This window comes from Rhinolophus sinicus, linkage group LG09 (assembly GCF_036562045.2).
Source record: "Rhinolophus sinicus isolate RSC01 linkage group LG09, ASM3656204v1, whole genome shotgun sequence".
Classification (NCBI taxonomy): domain Eukaryota; kingdom Metazoa; phylum Chordata; class Mammalia; order Chiroptera; family Rhinolophidae; genus Rhinolophus; species Rhinolophus sinicus.
Genome location: NC_133758.1, coordinates 18,212,144 through 18,233,909, shown reverse-complemented (window position 1 = coordinate 18,233,909; position 21,766 = coordinate 18,212,144).

Below are 21,766 nucleotides of genomic sequence, written 5' to 3'. Positions count from 1 at the left end.
GGTCAGACCTGCAGCAGCCACCTAGAGATCATATGTATTACTGACATTTTAACGAAGGAAGAGAGGAAAAGACAGAAAGCATTTTGGGTCTTTGATGATACCATTGAACGACTGTAGCAAGTGGCAATTCCCTAACTTCCAGCTTTACAGGTGGGAGATTTAAATGTCTTCACTGTTACAGCCACTGGGAGTTAGGAATTCTATATTTGTAGGCAAAAACATCTCTCATTGATACAAACTCCCTTCTCCATAAAGTATTTCCCAACTACGCCTGCCCACATTTTCTTTTTGCCCGCATTCCATGTTGTCTCTACCACATATTTGGTTCTGGTGTTTTGCTAAGTATTTCACGTATATACAGCTTGCCTCTCTAAAGATTTTATAAGCCTCTTGCAAACTGGAATCAGATTATTTATTTGTTATTTTAAGTGTTCCACACAATGGTTCCTTAAGATAGAACAATAAAATTCTTCTTGACTGCCTGAATGATGTTTATCTTACAAAGGTAAACATCTCGAGCTCAAAGCATGAAAGTCTGCTATTTGTCCATGTTGGTGGTGTCCAAAACCAACTGAAATCAGCCTTCTTTTCTTGTCATTTTGATGAGCTATGAATTAACAGAACTAGACACTGTGATCGATACACAACCAAGTTCCTACGAAGGAGAGACTAATGCCCTTTGGGTAAATGTACAGTCCACTTTGTATGTTTGTTCCTTTTAACCTCTTAGTTGTATGTTTTTAATGACTTCCTTGGTCTGCGTATATTTGAAACATTAACATAATTATCTATCTTAACATATTGTATTTACCACCTGCTGGGAACAAAACATTGAAACTATCAGTAGTAGCTCATTAACTGTAACACTAGTCACTCATTAACAGTGTTGACCCAATTATGTGCTGTATATCCGAGAGACAAATAACTGTAATTGCAACTCAAAAGTGATTTCATAAACACAACCACTCTTTTTTTGAAATGCAAAGTGGAATGCATTATTTGAGTTTGCCACATAAATACAGGTTTAAATGAAAGAGAATCATTCAACCAAATAAAATAAAAATCCAATCTAAAGAGAGGCCATTTGGAATCAATTGGTACAGTACACATTCTGCTTTGAAGGATCAAAACACTTTCAGTGCTGGGTGCAGAAATTAAACAAGTTAGTAACAATGAAAGCCAGACATCTGGTAAGTGACATCTACCCTGGCTATCAGCAGGTAGCGATTTTCTTTTGGAACCATTCAGAGTATTGTCTGTCGCCTGGACAATAGAAGTCTGATGCAGCATTGATATAGTCTGCCTGGAGGTTTTAAAGCTCCATTGAAGACATGGAAAGCCAGGGAGATTTGTCTGCGAAAAAAATTCATTGCATGTATATAGATACACATATATATGTAGACATAAATAACTATGCCTGTACCCCTCATGTGTAAGAGATCTGTATAAACAGAAGCAAATGTAGTGTGACATAGTTGCAGATCGAAGGGATGTCCTTTTTATGAGACAATACCAGGATTTGAAATTAGGCAAAGATAGCCCAGAGAAACCAGGAAGAGACAGCTCTGAGAAAGAAAGTCTGTGCTCAAGTCCAGACATCAACAACTACAACATTTCTTCAATACATGCAGACAGCTCCAATTGCCTTTTTTTCCTGTTAACGGAAAAATATTGCCAGAGGAATGAAGCTAAGGGATGGCGGGGGAAGGAAAAACATTAGAGAGGAAGATACAACTTTGAAACTCACTGCCCAGAATAACAGCTTCCAAGATTTCTTAAAAAGTCTCAGTTCCACAAACGCTTAGTGCAGTGTCGGTGCCTGTTCTCATTCTTGAAGGTAACAAGGCGATGTGGTTGATAAAATCCCATATTTACCATTTACAGCGTTAGTATAACCAGACACAGACAGAGCGCTGGAAATCTCCCAGGCTCTGTTAGGAGCACTGGAGGAGAAGCTCTGGAGATGAGCGCTGCTGGAGATCACCTTTCAGGAAGATGTCTCCCTTGTGTATTATTATCAAAAAGACCCAACTGATGCGAAGACAGTCTTTCACAGTTTTATTTGTAAATTGTGCTTCCATAAACCACACACATAAAAAGAGGAGATAGTCTTAGTGAATACTCTATTTGAGGAACAAATAAAGGTCTAGAATCTTCACATGGGACTCTGAGAAATATAGTCAGAGAATCTGAGTTCTGGCGCTGACACTTACAAGCTGAATGATATAGGTAAAATACTCTGAGTCCCACTTTCTTGTTTTTGAAGTCCTGTGCCCTACCTACAGTCAGTTGTGAGAATCACATGGTGCGAGCTTTAAGATGGCAGAGTACATAGGGAAAGCATCAGTGCCATCTCTGGGAGAGTAGGCTAAGCAGGAATTGATTCTGTTGGGGGTGGGCACACTCTGGGAGCCCCACAAAGCCATAGCAGGGCTGGGTTGCTTGACTGCCGAGAAAGTGCTGAGTTTGGAAGTTAATCTGATCCAGTGAATCAATTGTAATTGACTTATGTCACACAGATTTTGCCAATTCTGCAGGAGTTTTTGATGGAAAGTCGTTGGGACTTTATATAGTTTCTTAACATGTACAGTGTTAAGGAAAATATTTCTGTGCTTGCTTTCTAAAATTAGAATCCCTTCAGTCTTTCTTCTGTATTGTTGATATATCTTTAATGTATTTGTAGGAAAAAAGTGTGTAATTTGAACTGCCTCATTTTGCAGCCCCCTGCAATTCTGAACATGTGTCATTTTTTAAAAAAAGATTTAATTGGGGAATGGGAACAGGACTTTATTGGGGAACAGTGTGTACGAACAGTGTGTACTTCCAGGACTTTTTCCAAGTCAAGTTGTTGTCCTTTCAGTCTTAGTTGTGGAGGGCGCAGCTCAGCTCCAGGTCCAGTTGCCATTGCTAGTTGGAGGGGGCACAGCCCACCATCCCTTGCGGGAGTTGAACTGGCAACCTTTTGATTGAGAGGATGCGCTCCAACCAACTAAGCCATCCGGGAGCTCAGTGGCAGCTTAACTCAAGGTGCTGTGTTCACTAGTAGTTGCAGGGGGCGGAGCCCGCCATCCCTTGCGGGACTCAGGAAATCAAACCAGCAACCTTGTGGTTGAGAGCCCACTGGCCCATGTGGGAATAGAACCGGCAGCTTTCGGAGTTAGGAGCACGGAGCTCTAACCGCTTGAGCCACCAGGCCGGCCCTGGACATGTGTCATTTACTAGCTTATTTCAGTTTTACAACAAACCTCAAGAACAGTGTTCTGTCCATTTCACAGAGGAAGAGAAAGAAGCACAATCACTTGTCGAGCGACTTGGTGCTTACCAGGGTGGAGTAAACAGAGAAGTTGTGGTTCCTTCTTCCCACTCTTTCCACATCACTGTTCTTTCTTCTCCGAACTCAGCACAGCTCTGAAAGTGCCATCTCCCTAACACCCTCTGTCATAGCATCATTGTGCTGCATGATGCCTACCCCCTCCCCAAGAGAGCTTTGTTTTCATTTTGTTTCCTAGAGTTGAAAATTTGGTTAGGTAGCCATCTATGCTTTTTATACAATTAAGGGAAAAAATAAATCTTTAAGATCCTTTCCATACTCATCCTAATAGCATGACAATGGCTAGTATTTATTTCCTGATTTTCTGACTGGTTTAATATCTCTCTCTTGCTCTCTCTCTATCACACTGATGCGTGCACACACACACCCTGAACGGGCCACTCACCTTCCTACTGTGAAGTGATGTCTTCTCAGTTTGACTATGAAAGTTCTTCCCTCATGGGGTAAGGAGCTCTCCATTCTGCTGGATCATAGCTCCCTGGGTGTGAGATAAAAGGGGGCTTCTAATTCACCATTTGAGTCTTGAATGCAGGGTCAAGATCTCAGGACTTTATTCCTTGCAATCTCTTCAAAATAACTGTTGTGCAGCAGAGGCTACTCAGTGAAGGACCAGGCAGCTTTGTCTTTTCCTAGTACACTGGAACCGCAATTACAAAGAAAATTTGGAAAACAGAGTAATGTCATTGTAGACTTCTAACATTGCTTTGCCCCCCACATCAGTCTCAAGATCGATCCATAGGACCGTGTTTTAACCACCCAAAAAGTCTCACTTCACAGTCTGAAATACAAAAACAAGTTTTGCTGGATAAAGAGATAAAAAACACCAACAAAAAACCTCACAAATTTTAATTCAATAAATGAAGTTCTCTTGGTAGAGTTTTGATTATCTACCGAAGAAGCAGAAACTGGCTGTAGTATACCTCTGTGTATGAAGAAATATTAAACCAAACCAAAATACCAGGATGAAATTTATTCTTTTACACCGGCAATGGTGAGAATCAAGATAATGTGTGTGCATGTGTATGAAGTGTCAACCGTCTTTTGTTATCTGTTCACAGCTCTGTTACAAAGCACTGTTTTGCAGTATATCTCTATTGATCTTCCCATTAACACTGTGAGGAAAACCCAGCCAGTAAAGTGGCCTGCAGATGTCAAGTAAGATGATAATGGTTTGGATGATTACTAAAGAAAAGGGAAAAGTGTCTGGAAGATTGTTTACCAACCATCCCTAACCTCATCTTCTGTAACAGCATGGTAAATTTTCACTGAGCGTCGCTTTTCTCCAGTCTTTTCACCGAGTCTATGGGATTCAAGACTCGCTAATCAGGTAACACGACTCAGGTTTAGCCAATGAGAGCTGATCAGGGAATTTTTTAAAAAGAATGATCTGGAAAATGGTACATTTACCTTCCTGGATTTCAGGCACAAGGACAAAGCGAGCTTGAGGCTGACCAGCATCATCTTGGTCACTGCATGGGCAGCCTGTCTGTGAATAAAGCCATCAGAGAGCACAGCAAAATGGGAGATGGAGAGAGGCAGACTGAATCCTGAAAGCATGGCCTTTGCCTGCCTAAATGGAGAAATCTTTAATGCGTAGAATAAGGTGTCTCCTTTAGATGAGTGCCAAGCTTGGCAAATTAACACTGTTGGAGGAGGGCATTGAGAGGTGACCACCGGTAGACCAGCAGGCTGGACCAGGGGCTCTTCACCCTGCCCTTGTCCTTGGAATGTATGTTCTGACCACAGTTCCCACAGTGGGAGCCATTTTTAAAGACACAGCCTTGAGTAAGCATTGTGTTGTTGAGTCCTTCTGGATGACATACGTGACTAACCCCCACCAAAGCCTCTACATAAACTTTTAAGAATCTGGTGGATGTGGAGATGTATTCATCTTGCAGCCACTTAAGGCAAACCTTGTAAGTAAGCTCCCTTGCTTGCTAAACTGCCACCTACCAATCTGGAATGGTCTGTCTCTTTATTTGGTCTCTCCTGGCCCTTTGTGTACACAGCCCAGTTTCAGATTTCACCCAGGGAACTCCCAGGGCTGCAAACCAGCAAACACCCTTGTGCAAAAGATAAGAAGGCTCTTCCTCTGGGAGGATGCAGCTTATGTCCAGGTGCATGATTTTGAGAGTGGGCTGGGTGCATATGTGCAATGCACACACTGAGTAACCATTTCTTGCATCCCTGAATCCAGCCATTCCTGCAGCCACCATATCCCTGGACTTTGCCCTAACATGAGTCAATAATTTCCCTTCTCTTTAAGGAGGTGAGAAGTCACTTACAATCAAATGAGTCTTACCCTGAATAAATGGAAGTTGAGTGCTGCAAGTGTCAGATCTAAGAATGTGAAATTGGTTGAGTCAGATGGGATGCGGGCTGGAAATTTGTCTGTTATGTGTTGAACTGTAGCTAAGCCAATGGTTAAAACGTGGCTTGTTGAATCTTGGGACTCAGAGAATGGTTTCTATTAAGACTTCTATTAAGAGCTTTCGAGTTTAAGGTAAAATTGGTCTGCAGTTTTAACTTTGCTTTTCTTCCTACCATTTTTATGCAAAGGTTATGCCTTATTTGCAAGATGAATTGGGATGAATTTCAATGGAAATAAAATCATCTCGCCCTGAAATATATGATAAAACTTACCAAGACAACTATCTGGGACTAATCTTTTGAAATAATTCATTGGAAACAATTTATTTCTTCCATAGTTCTTGCTTTACTCAATTTCTCTACCTGTTATTGAGTAAATTTTCCTTGCTTATAGTTTTCTAGAAAATTTTCACCGTTCCTCATTTTATGTATTTATACTTTCACTTACTTCTGGAATAATCCCTGGCAGAAGTTTCCATATATATTATATAATTTTAAAGAACCAAGGTCTTGCATTTAAAAAAGAATTTTTACTATGTATCCCTTTAATATTTTATTGCTTTTTTCCTATCATTATAATTTCCTCATTTCTATTTTTCTTTGATACATTTTGTCATAATTTTTCCAGTTTCTAGAGTTGATTTTATTCTTTCTTTTATAATAATGAAAGAATTTAGGGTGTGAAATTTTTGCTGAATACAGATTTTGCCATATCACTTAAATTTTGATATTTTGCGTTCTCAATACCATTACTTTCTAAATAGTCAGCATTTGTAGTTCAGATTCTTTCTATGAACCAGAAGTAATTTATTAAGAACATGCATTAGTACTCTTTCTCTCTCTCTCTCATTTATTTCCATGTCATTGAATTTTTTTTGTTAACCTTTTTTTATTATCATATTATTTAGCTACATATTGGGACCAATATGCAAAATGAAATTGTAGAAGAATCTGGTTACATAATATCAGTGGATTTTACTGGATTCAAGGTGTTTGGAAAAATATGGGAGCTGACTCTACCTGATTTCAACACTTAGCAAAAAAAAATTTTTTTTCATTAGGTTTTATAGATGAATCCACCTGCCCAATATTCCCATTTCCCCCCCTAATCTTCTCCTCATATCCATCCCCAACTTTCATCTTAGTATCATAAATACCTAAAATTCACAATAAGCAACTCGAGTCACTAATGAATAGAGACCTATGGTAGACTTCTGAGGTGTGCTTTTGGAGAGTTTGCATTATTATTTTGGTTGCCCATCTATGAATCGGAGAGATTATTTCAATCATTCAAACATTTATGAGCCCTCAAATAGTTGAACTCCATTTGTATCCTCCAAAAATCCACCACCCAAGCATAAAACTATCCTAAGTTTTTACTAGTAAATACCTATAACTTAGGATAGTTTTATGCATACGTGTAACTTAGGATAGTTTTATGTTTGGGTGGTGGATTTTTTGTTGTTATTTAATGACATTTTTTAAGCTTCCAGACAAAATCATTTTAACCAACTCATTCTTTACTTGATATTAAAGAGTGAGTTGGTTAAGATGATTTTGTCTGGAAGCTTAAAACAATGTCATTAATTAATAACAAAAGTGTGTTATCTTTTAAATAAAAAAAATATGACTGTTCTTGGGGTTAATTTTATTCTCCAAAATCATCAACAACTCAGATTTTCCTTATTTTCCTGTTCTACCTAATCTTCACATGTCACCTACATCCCCCACCCCATTATATGTGCAAGTGTTCCAGCAGCTCCAGGTGTATCATATCTTATATGATATTATTCAAAGGGCAGAAAGTAAACCTTTCCCAGGATGTCCCTAGAAGATTTCCCCTCATGTCTCTTTGTCCAGAATGGTGTCATTTGTCCTTTCCTAAAACAGTCACTGCTGAAGGGAATAGATTATGTTTACTGGCTTAGAATAATCAAGATTCCAGTCTCCTTAGGTGAGGAGAAGGGGCTTGGCCTCCTTTCAGCAATGGGGTGGTTGATAATTTAACAAAATCAGGGGAGGGTAATCAAGGAAAGAGGGAGAATGGTTGTTTAAACAGCCAATAGTGTCTGCCCTGAGGAACAATAATTTCCCATCAGGAGATCTAGAATAACAATAGGTAAAGAATAGATAATGTTCTTAAGCTGGGATGACTTTGGGAATGAAATTTATCAATAAGACAAAGAAAAAGAGGGAGATGAAATAGATTTTCACCCCCCCCAACCTCCGCTCTTGGCCAGAAGAGATTGAAAGAGATGAAAAGCAAGGTCCTACAACCAAGTTCACTCTACCCAGCAAAGCTATCATTTAGAATCGAAGGACAGATAAAGAGCTTCCCAGACAAGGAAAAGCTGAAGGAGTTCATCACCACCAAACCAGTATTACAAGGAATCTTGAAGGGAGTTCTTTAAGAAAAAAAAGGGGGGGGGGGGAAGGATAAAAATAAAAAAGATAAAAATAAGAATAATCAAATAGCAATAACTATGTATCTATCAACAAGTACTTTCAATGTAAATGGATTAAATGCTCCAATCAAGAGACATAGAAGGGCTCAATGGATAAGAAAACAAAACCCATGCTGCCAACAAGAGACTCACTTCAGATCGAAAGACACACACAGACTGAAAGTAAAGAGGTAGAAAAAGATATTTCATGAAAATGGAAACAAACAAACAAAAATCTGGGGTAGCAATACTTATACCAGACAAAATAGACTTTAAAACAAATGCTATAACAAGAGACAAAGAAGGACCCAGTAATCCCACAGCTGGGAATTTATTTGAAGAAACCCAAAATGCTACTTTGAGGGGATGTGTGCATCCATATGTTTACTTCAGCATTGTTTACAATGGTCAAGATAAGGAGGCAGTGTGGGTGTTCGTTGATGGGTGAATGGATAAATAAGAAGTGGTATATACAATGGAATATTGCTGGGCCAAGGAAGGGAATGGGTTTTTGCCATCTGTGGTGGCATGCATGGACCTGGAGGGTAGTGTCCTATACGTGTAGAGTATGTCAGACAAATGCAATGTGATTTTGTTTATATGTGGACTCTAAAGAACAAAATAAACAAACAAAACAGAAACAAATTCATAGATACTGAGAACATTTTGTTGGTTGCCAGCTGGGAGGGGGATTGGGGACATGGGTGAGAAAGGGGAAGGAATTAAGATGTACAAATTGGTTGTTACAAAGTAGTCACGGGGATGTAGGGTATAGCATAAGGAAAATAGTCAATTATATTATAACTATGTATGGAGTCAGATGGATACTAGATTTATCAGGGTGATAGATGGGGGTTGGGGCACAAAGTGAAAAAGGTGAAGGGATTAATAAATACAAACTGGTAGTTTCAAAATAGTCATGTTTATATAAAGTGAAGCACAGGGAATATAGTCAATGATATGGTAATAACTATGTATAGTGTCAGGTGGGACTAGTCATGGGGATCACTTTTTAAATGTCTAACCACGATGTTGTACACCTGAAATTAATACACAATAATATTCTATATCAACTGTAATTGAAAATTTTAAAAAAGGGAGGGGAAGGTAAGGAGGAATAAGAGGTTCAAATTTTCAGGTATAAAACAAATAAGTCATGGGATGTAATGTACAGTGTAGGGAATATAGTCAATAATATTGTGATAGGGGGGTACAGTGTCAGATGGTTGGTGGACTTATCATGGTGATCACTTCTTTAGGTATATAAATGTTGGATAACTGTAATGTACCCCTAGAACTAATATAATATTGTATGTTAGCTATATTTTTAATAAAAATCTTTTAAAAATTTCCTGCTCTTCAGTGAAGTTTACTGACTTCATTCCTACTTGAATATTAGATTTCTATAATGCTAAACAGCGTATGGTTGGGTTTTGATTTAGCTCAATTTGAGAATTTTTGTCTTTAGTGTGGGAATTGAACCAATTTAGATATAGTGGGATCAGTGCTATATTTTTATAGTCTTCTTTTTTTAAAATTAATTTATTTTTTTGTGCTTTTAGAATAAGTTTGTATTTTTCTATACTGTTATTTTTTTCCTTTGACTTATCTCTTCTTATCTTTATGTTTTACAAAAGCTCTCTTTATTTTTCTAAATGTCAAAAACAAAAGGGAAATACTAATATGTATGTGAGAAGCTTAACACAAATTGACTTCATCTACCCACACCAAATATGTTATTCTTTTGGGGGATTTTTTGATCAAAATTATTTTTATAACTTTGTCTTCTTTTTTAAAATAACAGCTTTATAGAGACATAATTCACATCGTTTACTCTTTTGAAGTATACAATCGAGTGGTTTTCAGTATATTAACAAAGCTGCGTATTGATCACTGCTAGCAAAATCCAGAACATTTTTATCATCCTCCCAAAAAACTCCATACACATTAGAGTCTCACCAGGTGCCCCCTTTTCCTCAGCCCTTGAGAACCACTAATCTACTTTCTGTCCCTATAGATTCTCTTGTTCTGGACATTTCATATTAATGGAATCATACAATATATTGTCTTTTGTGGCTCCTTTTACTTAGCATGTTTTCAAGGTTCATCCATGTTGTAGTGTGTATCAGAACATCATTCCTTTTTATAGTTGAGAAATATTCCATTTATGAATATGTACATAATGTTTATCCATTCATCAGTTTGTAGAGTTATTTCCATTTTTTGGCTGTTACGCATAATACTGCTATGAACATTTGAGGACAAGTTTTTGGGTCGACACACGTGTCCATTTCTCTTGGCTATCTACCGAGGAGTGAAATACAATAACTGGGTTATATGGTAACTTTATGTTTAACATTTTGAATACATGTCAAAATATTTTCCAAAGCAGATGCACCATTTTACGTTCCCACCAGCAATGTTTGAGGGTTCCGATTTCTCCACATTCCCACCAAAACTTGTTTCTTTTTGATTTTAGCCATCCTCTTGGGCATCTCATTGCGGTTTTGATTTGCATTTTTATAGTGATTAATGATGCTGAGCAGCTTTTCACATGCTTATTTACCATTTGTATATCTTCTTTGAAAAAGTGTCTACTTAAATCCTTTGTCCATTTTAAAATTGGGTTATTTGTCTTCTTTTTGTTGAATTCTAATAGTTCTTTATATGTTCTTCGTACTGGACCATTATCAGATATATGATCTCTCACTTGGTGTGTTGTCTTTTTACTTTTTGTTTCATTTTTTAATTAAAGTTTATGGGGGTGACAATTGTTAGTAAAGTTACATAGGTTTCAGGTGTACTATTCTGTATTACATCATCTATATATCACATTGTGTGCTCACCACCCAGAGTCAGTTCTTCTTCTATCACCAGATATTTGATCCCTTTTACCTTCATCTACCACTTTATTGATGGTGTCCTTTGAAGCCTAAAGTTTCTAATTTTAAGTCCAATTTATCTATTTTTTATTTGATTATGTGTGCATTTGGTGTCATATCTAAGAAATTATTGTCTAATCTAAAGTTATGAAGATCTACACCCATATTTTCATCTAAGAGTTTTATAGTTTTAGTTGTTACATTTAGAGAGGGGTACATATGCCTTTCAAGTGGGCTCAGCATTCTGGATGTAAATATTCATTTAATTCACCTGTAGACTGTATGGTATTCCTACTCTTAACTGTGCCTGACTTTCCCTGGTCTGAAGAATGTCTATTTTACTATCTTTAGTAAAATCTTTCCTCTTCTGCCAGGACTGGAGAGGGAAAGCTATCTGGCTGCATGAACCAGGGGGTGGGATTGGGGCACTAACAGCTTTTTGAAGGAACTTAATGAATGATCTTTGTAGCCCCACCTCCACCTCTATCTCAGTGGCACCAGGTGCTATCAATACTTAGGATTTTGATGTGTTAACGTCTTGGGAATAAATCAAACTGTTTCTGAGCTTTCCCCAACATTGCTGGGATCTAACACGCTGCTGATCTGGTAAGTAAATTGGCTCTTTCCTATTTACATTTCAGTTTTTAAAATTGTGCTACTGGTTTATTTTTTCATCTTCTTTGCTTCCTTTTGGTTTTAAGTCTGAAATAAAAATTCATCCTGTAGTTTCAGTAAGAATTCAGAAGGGAGCAAAAATAAATCCTTGTTTTCACTCTGCCATGTTTATCCAGAAGTTGGAAGAATTGTCTTTTATCAAGTTACCTTTTTTCTGAAGCAAAGTTGAGCTGTGCTATGTGAATTTGCCCTACTCTAGTTCTATCTACTTAATAATCAGTGTCAGTTCCTCTCACATTCTGTTTTTATGTTTTCTGACAGTCTTAGTTTCCAAAGTTGTGGTGAATCTGTTTTAAAAATGATCTTTATGGATATCTTAGTGGTAGGTTGATAGAGGCTGTATTGAATCTTCTAGTCAGTGACGATTTTGAACCAGAAACTGTTGATTTTGTTTAGAACATTGTGTGGCTTGATTGGATAAAAAACTAGAATTGGGGCTGCTGTCTTTGGATATCACAGTCCTTAAGAGAAAAAAACCACGTTTTATAAAATGACTTTTCCTCACCACCTGAGGCCTAGTTCAGGTCTTCATACGTCACAGGTGTTCAATGAGTGTGCTGTGGCAGCTAATTTTTGGGGAGCTTCTTTTATAGCAAAACTCCTTAAAAGAGATGTCTATAGATACTTTATCATGCTCACTCCTTAGGTATTCTCAGTCAATTTTATGACTCTAAAATGCTGTCAATAAGACGATGGGACTTAAACTTACAACTCTGATCGCTTAAGTTTGGACTCATTTAACTAACACTTGGATGCCTAGGTCAGCATTTAAAAAAAAAAAGAAATCTTAATACCATCCTCCTAACTATTCCTCCTCAGGTTGTTTCTATCTTGGTAAATGACTAACATTTACTCTGTTGATCAGGCTCAAATCTTAAGAGTAATTTTTATAGCGTGACCAACCATCCTAGTTTGACTGAGAGTTTTCCCATGACACTGGACTTGCAGTGGAAAACCAGGAAAGTCTCAGCAAACCGGGATGAGTTCAGCACCAACTCCAAGGTATTAAATCAGTGTTGAGTAAATGAATGATAGTTTTTTGACAATCTGGTATCCTAGAGAATCACAGAATAATAGAAGTGGCCGATTTACACTAGTGGTGAACCACAATCTGTCTCCCTGTCTCTTTTGTAATCATAAAGCCAAAAGGAGAAATGTTGGGAAAATGAGAACTTCATGCTGAGAAATAGCAATCGACTACTGTGTTGGGAGGAAGAGTTCTGAATTTGAGATCACTTCCGTGTATATTGTTCCATTCCTTCAAAATTACATTTCTCACTTAGCATCATTGATAGGTTCTGAGACTTTAAGCAAAACGATGTACAGTGAAACCAATTTCATCACAGGCTAATTGATATAAACAAGAGTTAAGTTCCTAGGGCATCTCATCACTATTATAAGAAAATGACATTGAACAAAATTATGTTGAGGACCTGTTATACTTGAAATTTTGTTCTATGCATCAGATTCTAATACATAAAGTACTGTCTGGAAGGGATTCTCTAGGTGGTCTCTGTGTTGTTGGAGTTATAATTGGGTAAATTAAAGAACCATACCTTAAGTACAATTGGCTTGAGAGCCAGAGCAAGGGACTCTCCATGAAGAAAGTCAAGCCATCTGCAAGGCTCGCTAGCTCCAAATGGACAGTAGTGGTTTTGGCAGTGAGCTGGGAAAATGAGATTCTGTTTTACATGGAACAACAGTAATGGACAGATGGTAAAACCTGGTGCCAATGGTGCATCTTGGGGCTGCAGCAACTATAGCTGCCACCTCAGTTGTGGGCTGAAAGATTTCTTTTGGAGAATTGGGTTAACAATGCTGAGACTTGAAAGTGACATTAGACAGGCTGAGAGATGAGCGGGATATAATTTGAATTTACCAAATGAAGGCATGTACATTATGACCCTGTAAGTATATGGTAAAGCAGTTCATACCTAGTGCACTGATCTCTCTGCTCTGTGATTGTGTCCTCTTGTGAAAGCTCCAAATTTCCATGTATCTAGGTACTATGAGCAATATAGTTAGTCTTGTTCATGTTGGGATGACCTCAGTTTCAGGAGATGCTTTAAAATGGTTGAGAATGATGAGGGGTCGTGCAGTTGGAAGAACTCTGTTATACATGTACGTGATACACATCTACCTTGAACAATTTCTATTTCCTGTCGTCACAATCTTTCTACAGCATTGTGACAATGTTTGCAGGTCTCCTATAGCCTGTTCTCCCTGGCAGTGGATAAGGTCTCATGCACACTGAACATGCCAGTGCCCCATGAAACTACCCAGAGCATCTCCATCACGATGGGTAAACGGGTATCAAAGGAATGTATGGTTACGTCACCTTGAATAGCCCCTGGGTGTAAGCATAGAGTTCTCCTAAAGTCGGGCAGCATAGAATTTCTGACCATCAAATTGCTGGAAATGGCAGCTAAACATTGGACAACGTCACAATAGTCATTTGGCTGAGTAACTCAAATGCAGTTATAAGACATTGTATGGAAATAATTACACTTTACGTTTTGGTTAATTTATATTATATGGAGTGTATATGTCTATATGTACACATATATTCTCCATTTACATTATATTAATTCTAAGTGTTCCGGTGCTTGCTTTTTAATTTTGGTACCTAGAAGAACAGTGTTCTAACAGCAGCGAGGAAGTTCAGAACAGCAGCCTTGGTCACATCTATTGACTACCAACCTGCTGTGTTGACCTACTGGTGGCTGCTGGGACCGGATGGTAGATAAAGACCGGATGGACCATAGCGTGGGCTTGCGCTATTGCCCCAAGACAGTGGTTGAGCTGCTGCTGCTGCCCTGGAAGGACCTGAGGTGTCTGAAGCAGGGTCATGTATAGATCACAGTAAATCAGTAGGTGCACATCTGTCTGGCAGGGGCACAGCAGCGGCGAATGGAAAGTTGGAGCAATCCATAGGAGCAGAGTCTGGGGCTTCCAACAAGCTTTGAATGGCCTGCTAGGGTTCAAAGGCCAGGGATCCACACAGCTAAATAGGGTCGTGGGGTCAGGATCCACATAAAGAAACCAGACATTTGTTCAGAGTACCAACACCAGGCAAGGTTGTCTTTCTGAGCTGGTTGGTCTCAACCAGGGGATTTTGTATCTTCCTTATTAGTGCAGGAGACAGTCTTCCTGTGTGTCCAGCCAGGAGGAGATTCACTCATCTATTCATTCATTCCACTGACATTTGAGATTCAACACTTGGCACAATGGACTTTGGCCTAACTCTTACAAAGCTTATAGTCTGCAGCATAAGAGTGACATGAAATGTATATTTTAATATAGAGTAATGAGGGTTGCAGTAAAAACAAATCCCAGACTGGAAAGGGAAGTGAGAGGTAGAAAAAGGAAGGATGCTACTGCCCTGCAGTTTGGGTCACTGATGTCCCTCAGACATGGCTTTACATTCAGTTGCTGGGCTAGTCTCCCTGCCCCGTAGTCCCTGAACACTCCTAGCTGAGGTTACGTTGACCCAGTTAGGTCCACCCCAGTCCTGTCTGTAATGCACTAGGCCCAGCCTTGCCACTCATCATGCCATGCTGGTGACATTGTAGTTCTCTGGGAACAGGGCAGGGCTCCAGCCTCTATCCTTCGTGAGGTTCTTCAGTGACTGGGTCATACCTTATTCCCAGCAAAGGCTTCCCTGCCTTGAGTGTCTATTTCTCCTGAATAGCATTTCCTCCACATAGGTTAGACTCTAGGAACAGGCCGCCAGTACCTGCTGTTGACTCTTCCTTGTAAGAACCACAGATCTGCCTGAAACTTGGCCCTCTGCCCACATTTCATCTCATGCTCCTTCCCAATTTGGGGGGACACCCTCCATCACTAACTTGGTAGAGTCACTCTGCAAATCCTTCTAGTCTACTGTTTCTTCCGGATGGACTTCTAGGCCTTCGAATAATTTTGTTTCTTCGTGTAGCTGAAATTTTAACCTTTAGCATGAGGTCCATTTTTTGTCAGTCATTACTAGATCTACACATTGCTTTGGGTGTACTGTTTTCTGCGTGGGACTGTCTATCCACCTCTTGAGGCCCTAATTCTGCAAATGATACTTCAAATCATTTTATGAAAGAAATGTATATGTATGAGTAGATGTCCAGCTTGTCATTTTCAATTGTAGAGTTCCTCAGGGCAGGACTTAATCTCTTCTACTTTGGACAGGATGACTAGCGTCTGTTTATTTTGTTTCATTTTAAGCATCTCCAGGGACAATATGCTTCAGAAAATGCACTGCAACAGCAAAGACTTCTGAAATACAGGAATGACTGTATTTCCCTAACTGAATCTGATTCTTAACAATATAATTCTTGTTTTAGCTTTTCTAGTTTGAAAACATGTGTATATATTTGGGGGGAAAAAAAAGAAAATACCCTTAAAAGTTACCTGAGAAGGATGAAGGCTCTTTGCTTACTTCCACATATGATTTTTTTTTTTTTTTTTTGTCTTGCATTGACGTGCTGAACTGAGATTTCAATTTTGAAGGAAACTCACCGGTTTCCTCATTCATATTGATGATCATCAGTACCATAAATAAAAATTCAGTACTTGTTAGAGATAATAGATTTTCTTAGATAGTACATTTGAATATTAAGGATAATAAGCAGCTTTTTGTCTAGATAGTTATCAATCTTTTTTTTAACAGCCAGATGTTGAGATGATATTTTGTATTAAGGAGATATTGCTACAGTGTTGTTCAATGAAATACATTTGAAATCAATTCAGGACTTTCAGGTATTTAAAGTGGACATAACAATGTGAACTCTCCCATTGAGGACATACTTGTACATAGATATTATTTGTCAGGTTGTTTCTATGATAAAAACAACCTGACAAATAATATCTATGTACAAGTATGTCCTCAATGGGAGAGTATATATGCTTTGAATATGCTTGTCAGTCTGCTGGTGGGTAGAAAGCCATGCCTCGGAGCGCCAAGGCAAAGGGGAAGTGAGGAACTGTGTTGTGGCAATAGTTCATAGGCGACTAGGATTCATGGAGCAAAATGGATGCAAAGGTCAAATCTGAAGGTTGTAGAATGACAGAAGGTTATTCTTTGAAACAATCTCAGGAATATTTACCTCATTCAAGGACTCTCATTTGAGGAAACTGAGACCCAGCTGAGGGAATGAGATTTATATATGCAATGGTAGGTATACCACATACCATTATTGTAAATAACAATGTAAGATAATAGAACCTAAAATGACTGGTAGTCAGTTAGGCTCAACAAAAATCTGTTGAGACATACGTTGTGTCACAGCATGCTAAGAGCTAAGGATACAAAGATGACAGCGTAAGTGTCTGAACTCATAGAACAGAATATTTGAAGAAACCAGGTAATACGATGACTGAACGTATTGACTCCAAAGCAGAGCTGCCTGAGTTCAACTTCTGTTTCTAGCACTTACTAGTTCATGAATCAGAGTAAGTTACTTAATATCTCTGTGCCTCAGCTTTCCCGTTGGAATCCTACTGTCACCTTCTTCCTAGAACTGTCATTTTAAGAGTTGTATGTAAAGCACTTGGATCAGTACACAACACCTAGTAAGCAACAAGAGTTCCCTGTACTTATTCCCATAGGAGTTTAAAATAGTGATGTCCAAAGTGGATTTTATGCTGAGCTTATACAAAATATTGGGGTCTAGGACGAAAATATTCAGACTTCTGTTTAGATTTTTAACCTCAAAATAAATTAAGCTGCACAGAAGTTTGAAACAGATGCCCTCATTCAATAGTATGGCAGCTGTCGTGGGTCACAAGACTAAGGGAGGAGCTCAGAGGGATGGAAGTAGGTCTTTGTTCATTTGTTTGCTTTCAGTATATTGAAATGTATTGCATGTGACATATACTTGGAAAAGTTAAGTTGATTACGAGATTATTTAGTTTTTGAATTCTTTTATTTTGTAACTTTTTATTATATTACAAACTGAAAGAAGAGTTTCAAGAATAGTATTAGTACAAATATTTACTGTATGCCCTTTACCCAGGTTTACCAGTTGTTTACATTTACTCTCAATTTGCTTTATCATTCTACGTATATATGTATGCATTTTTTCCTGAACTCTTCGAAATAACTTGGTGAAATTGTGCCGCGTTACCCCTGAAGAGGTTCCGATCCTTGTATCTGTTAGTGTGTATTACAGTAGAACAAGGACATTCTCTTAAACAGCCACGTTGCCAACAATCACAACCAGGCAAACTGAACATTGATAGGATCAGTGTTCCCTGCTCTAGGTAGCAATCCAGGATCACGCATTATATTTACTTTTCATGTCTCTTTAGTCTCCTTTCATCTGAAATAGTTCTCCAGCTTTACTTGGTTTTTCTTGATCTTGACATTTTTAATGAGCACAGGCCTATGGTTTTGTAGAGTAGACTTCAGTGTTGATTTATCTATTCTCATGATGGGATTCCGAAATGCATGTGGGGCAGGAGCACCACGGAAGTGATCATATGAACATCCCCATGCACTTTGTCCAGAGACATTTGATGCTGCTTTCTCCTATTACTGGTGATGTTAACTCTGATCCCTTGGTTAAGATGGTGTCTGTCTAGTTTTTCCCCACTATAAAGCTACTTTTTTGCCCTTTGTTTTTAAGTAGTTAATTTTTGGAGAGGTATTTTGAGACTGAGTAAATATCCTGGTCCTCAAACTTGCACCAACTGGATTGAGCACTGATGATTTTCTAATTGAGTAATTCCTTCAATGCTTATTAGTTGGCAATCTACTATAAGAAAGAGAGAACTCTTCTTTCACTTATTTAAAATACTATGAACTCATGGGTTTTTATTTTATGGATTATAAACCATTACTATCATGTGGAAGCTCATATTGTTTTATACTTGGCTGATATGTGGCCCTTATAACTGGTTCTTGTCTTTTTTAGCTAATCACATTATTCTTCAAACACTTTGTACTTTCTTGTACAATCAGACGTTCCAGGCTTATCTTATAACTACCCCGCATCAGCCCTGGAATAAATCCTTTTTCCAAGGAGCCTTGGTTACTTTTCATACAAAAATTATAGCAGACTAGGGAGAAAAAGTTCTCTATCAAAGGGAGATATCAAGTAATTGTGACTGTCTCTTAGGGTCCTGATAAAAATAAATGTCCCTTAAGAATTTCTGGATATATAAATGCCATCATTCAGATTTGAGGTTAAAGTTTGTTTATTCTATGTGGTCTAGGAACCCTCAAATGTATATATTAACCAAGATATTTATATTAAAAAGTTCCTTCTGGAAATCTGCTTGACTAACTGGCAGATAAAGTACAAAATCTCTCTGGGGGGATGAAAATCCCAATCCAGACTTCATAATATTCTCACAGATAAATCTTTACTGAACATGAGTTCACAATCCAGAATTATGAGGCCTGTAAGGAAATAGCCCTTCTTGAGGTAAAGTCAGCAAAAGCAACAAACAGATGTTACTGTGACTGTCACCTCCCCCAAATAAAACATTTAATAGAGTTATCAGACTATCTTGTTATGAAATTTGTTGAAAGTTATTAGACATAAAATAGGGCATCAAAAATATCAGGAAAGGACAGGATGGCGTATTGTTTAAAAGGAACAAGATTTGCAAAAAAAAAAAAAAAAAAAAAAGATTGAAATTTAGAAATAAAAAAAATATTGAAATTAATCTGCTTTTACATTCGTCCATTGACTTTTAAAATGCAGATGAGATGGATTAACAAACTGAAAGGTATATCTGAATTTCTATATTATGTCTCTTAAGAAGGTAAGACGATAACGTGAAAGAAAGATTAAGAGGCATGCATAAAAGAAGGCCCAACATCTATTAATAAGAGTTCCCAAAGGAGAGAGTGTGAGAGAGGCAGTATTCAAGAAGATAATGCCAGTGAAGTTCCAGAATTAATGAAAGACATAAATCCAATCTATACATATCACAGAGAAATTGCAGAGCATCAAAAACAAATAGAAGATCTTAGAAGCAACCAGAGAAGAGATATTGCTTAATTAGAGTATTTAGCTATAACAGTTAAGAAGTCATTTGAGCATTAAATACCCAGAAAACAAAAGGCACACTTCTATAATTTTGTTCAGCAAATTTTAAAGTCATAGACTCCATCTGGCATTTTATAAAATTTTACCAAACTGAAACACACATTGGGAGCCCCATTTGAGACTACTTACTGAGTAACAAAGGCAAAAAGCCACATGCCAGGGGGGAAACACTCAGTCTTCCTGTTATGGCAAGAATGGCTGATTTCATCCAAAGAAAATAATCACAAACTAAACTTATCTATCACCGAATATTTGGACAACACATTAGAAAACGCTGCTGGTAGTTTGAAGAGACAAATTTTTCAATATAGAGTATAGGAGATTTGCTGAATATTTGAAGGAAAGTGCATATATTTTTAATAAGCTTCAGTGTTGATGGTATTTGCTAGATTAGGTTTAAATATTGAGATAGATAAAGGACTAATTTGGGATTCAAAAAAGGAAAGCTATGCTAGAGAAGACATAATCTCCACAGTAAGAATATGTTTAATATTAAGCAGTATTTTATCAGAGAACCAAGTAGAACCACTGATAGAACAGCTACTTTGATTGGAATAAAAAAAATGGATTTCAAGTTCTAGGCTAGGTTTACAGAGGACCCCACATGTGAAACTTATTAACTGCACAACTTATAGACAAAACATTGCAGCAAACACGTTGAAGTCTGAGGTACACACAGTTGTAGGATGTCATCAATATAGTTAATTTTAGATATCAAGTCCTTTTAAATTGTAGTTGTTTGTAATATTATGTAATGAGATGTGTGGTTACCATGAAAATCTGTTGTATTATACAGTGATTCATGGGTTACTTGATGGCAAAGTACTTAGATTTATCCCACTTATAAATATCATGTATGTATGTATATTCTTAGAAAGATACGTGTTCTAGATTGGCTGTTGTTTTCTATGGTGACGAATGGCTGTTTTCATGGTATTGAATGATGTGCTGCCATGTTTCCCCGGAAATAAGACTGGGTCTTATATTAGTTTTTGCTCCAAAAGATGCATTAGGGCTTATGTTCAGCGGATGGCATCCTGAAAAATTATGCTAGGGCTTATTTTCTGGTTAGGTCTTATTTTTGGGGAAACACGGTAGTAAGCAGATAAATAAAAATTAAAGTGAAAAACTTTTCTGCCAGGTAAGGTAATCTTTTTTTAAAACAATGAATAATAAGGAATAGATCTCCCTGCTACACACAAATAAACAAAAATAATGAAACCAGAAAAATCACCACTACTGGTGTCATAAATCCACCAATCCATATATGAGGGACCTGAAAAGAAAAAAAAAAAAAGCTGTGTCAAAGTGTTTTTATTGTTCTGATTTTTTTTTTGGCAGAACTTACCAATTAAGTTGTAAGAGCAACTTATATTAGGTTGGTACAAACGTAATTGCGGTTTAAAAGGTTAAAAATAATTGCAAAAACTGCAATTACTTTTGTACCAACCTAATAAAATTTTGAGGTATCATTTTTAGCTATAGAGCCAATAAAGCAGGTATTAAAATAAAATGAACTTAGACCCGGATTTTTAAGTCATTGCATTACAATGTATTTAACTGAGATCTTAAAAATATAACAAGAATATTCAATCACATGGATTTCTCCCTGGAGTAAAATGGCTTAACTATAATATTAATATTTTAAATGTAATTCTTTCCATTTATTTTTTAATCTTTTCTAAGTAAATGAAATGTATTCAAACAGTTATGTATATACATGATTTAGGATTGTTAAACATTCTTTTACTGACAAGGGCTCACCTTCAGGTAAGAGGCCAGGTGCTTGGAGAAGGGAGAAGTCAGCTTAGATGTGGTTACCAGTGAAGACTTGACAGAGGGATGCGACAGGACAGAAGGGAGTAAGATTCCCATTTGGAGTAGAATGACTACAAATAAATCAGTTTTTCCAGAGTAAAGGGGGGACTCACTCAGTCAGCAAACTTTTCATATCTACCGTGTGCTTGACTCTGTCCTGTGACATTGAACCATTGAAAGTCCTTACAGAATTGGAGT